Source organism: Elephantulus edwardii, unplaced genomic scaffold, assembly GCF_000299155.1.
Source record: "Elephantulus edwardii isolate Elephantulus edwardi_28Jun2011 unplaced genomic scaffold, EleEdw1.0 scaffold00025, whole genome shotgun sequence".
NCBI lineage: Eukaryota > Metazoa > Chordata > Mammalia > Macroscelidea > Macroscelididae > Elephantulus > Elephantulus edwardii.
In genome coordinates, this window is record NW_006399775.1 from 22,973,646 (window position 1) to 22,976,678 (window position 3,033).

Here is a 3,033-nt window from a genome sequence, read left to right on the forward strand (position 1 = left end):
GAGTCGTCTGCGTCTCATAATGACCCTATGTACAATAGCTGTGAACTCTGCTCTATCTTGAGCCAATTTCATTGTCTGTGACACACCTACACCCATTACCTCAGTCACTGACTCAATCCATCTCATCTAATGTCTTCCTTCTTGTGTTGTTCTGCCACTCTTCTAAATATAGTGACCCTTTCCAAGGACTGGTCCCTCCTTACAACATGCCCAAAGTATGTCAGATGGAGCTTCAAAATCTTTGCCTCCAAGGAGCAGACTGGTTTGACCCTCTCCAAAATGGTCTTGTTTGTTCTCTTTGCAGTCTATGGCATATTCAATACTCTTCTTCAGCACAACTCAAAGGCATTGATTCTTTTTCTATTATCCTTAGTCATTGTCTAACTCTGACATAGAGCAAATAATTGTGAAGACCTTGTCTTCACACCTTGACTCCTGACTGACACTGTTGGTCTTCAGCACTCTGGAGATGCCCCTGACAGCAGATTTTCCCAATGCAATTCATCTTTTGATTTCCTGGTTGCTGGCACCAAAAGTGTTGATGGTGGAGCTAAATGTAGTGCATAACATATTGTTTATTAAATTAACCTCTGGTGATGAGGGAGGTCAGGCTGCATTCATTTATCATATAATTCATTTCTCCTCAACACACTAGATAAATACAGATTTGCTTAATTTGTTTCTGTAATTGCAATCCATTGAAAATCTTCTATTTAAGATTAGATAAGAAGAAATGGAAAGCAAATACAGATCAGTTATATATTACTAAACTAAAGAACTTACTACTTAGAAAGCCAAGGATTTATCTTCATTCAAAATGTGATTTATTCTAGAAAGAGAATAATTAAGCATTAGTCAATAGCCAGGGCACTTTGATAGTTTCTTTCCAAGAGCTGAAAATGCATTAAAAGACTAAAGTTGGGACCTGAATGAAGCTTCATTAATTAAACAAAAATCATTTTCTTCACACTGAGAAACTGTCAAAATGTTTGCTAAAGTGTCTATCAGATAAAACAGATACAAAATTATACATTGAACTACTTTGAATTCATACAGACCCTAGAATCTAGAAACTTGAGTCATTTGACCAACTCAAACTTAGAGAAGAACTCAGATAATATCAATGCATCATCAAATGAATCAAATGATAGCACATGTATATGCAGTGCTCCTGCTTTAACCAGGTTAATCCTGTGGAGAGAGTATTATGCAGATGGGAAAAACGTCTGTCTATCTGCCTGTCTGCCTGCCTGCCTGCCTTTAAGGAGCTTTGATTTTACTGTGTTTAAGCACATTGCAGCTGATGGGAAGATGACTGCCTCAAATCGACCTGCTGCTCTGAGTGATAAAAATGTGGCAGCCTGGTTCTGTAAAATGATAGATACTCCTATGGATGATTTAACTCTGTTCTTTAGTGTTGTTATGACTCACAAATGACTGCACAACAGGTGTGTTTGCAAGGAATCTTCATGTGGACTTTTCATCACTATTATTTTGAAATGGAGTTCTGTTGCCTTGTCACCATAACACACAGAGATTAAACAACAACAACAACAACAAAAATTAAGATACCCCCCAACTAAGATAATACCATGTAATCAGCACTTAGAGGAAAGATGAGTCAGCTTGTTCCATTGTTGTTATGTCCCATAGAATCCATTGTGACTAATAGCAATCTGATGAACAATAGATAAGAACCTAGCCCTATCATGTGCCATTCTCACCATTTCCAATATACTTGAGCCTACTGGCTTATTGTTAGAGTCACAGTTGAGCCATATGGTTGAGGATCTTTTCTTTCTTTATCAACTCTCTAATATTCCAAGCATGATGCCCTTCTCCAAGGACTTCATTCTCCTAACATACGCCCAAAATATGTGAGACGAAGCGTAATTATCTTCGTGTCCTGGTCACATGTATACAAGATAGAATTGTTTATTTATTTAGCAATCTATGGGATATTCAGTATTCTTCTTCAACACCATAACTCAAAGGTATTGATTCTTTCTCTGTAATCCTTAATCTCTGTTCAACTTTCAGATGCATAGCAAGTAATGGAATGGCTTAGATCAGGTGAACCTTAGTCTTTAAAGTAATATCATTGCCTTTAAACCATTGGAGAGGCCCCTGCCCCAGGTTTTCCTAAGGTAATAAGTCTTTTGTGTTTTGAATGCTGGTACTAAGGTTGTTGATAGTGATTTCAAGTTAGATGAAATTCTAGACAATTTCAATCTTTTCCCCACATCTATCTATTATCCCAGTGGTATGGGATTATTTTATTTTCTTGATGTTGAGATTTAATCCATATTGAATTTTATAGCCTTTGATTTGCCACAAACATTTCACATTCTCTTCACTTTCAGCAAGCTAGGTTGTGTCATCTGCTTAATCCAGGTTGTTGATGAGTCTTCTTCTTGCCCTGATACAACTTCTTCATACAGTCCAGGTTCTTGATATTTTCTCACCATACATATGGAATAGGTATGGAGAAAGGATATAGACTGGTCACATACCTATCTTGATTTTTTAATCATGCAGTGTTTCTTTACTCTGTTCAGAAATCAAATTCTTTTCTTCTTCTTTAATATTTTATACTGGTTTATTTACAAAGTTACATATATATAATTTTTAACACCAGATCTTTCTCATTTTCTTCACTCACTCCTACATTCACCCATCAAATTGTGCCACCCTATGATTAACACCCCACCCCCACTCCATTCTGGCTCCCCAGAAGTCAATTTCTTGATCTAGGTATAGGTTTCATATAATTAAATGTTCTGGGATTCTCATTCTTCTAAATGTTAGCCATATATTGTGATCCACACAGTCAAATGACTTTGCATAATTAATAAACCACAAACAGATATCCTTCTGCCTCTGCTTTTAGTCAAAATCCATCTGACACCAGCAATAATACTCCTGGTGCTCTGGCCTCATCTAAATGCAGCTTGAGTGTCAGGTAGTTCTCTACTGTTGTACTATCATAGACATTTTAAAATAATTTCCAGCAAGATTTTGCTTACGTATGAT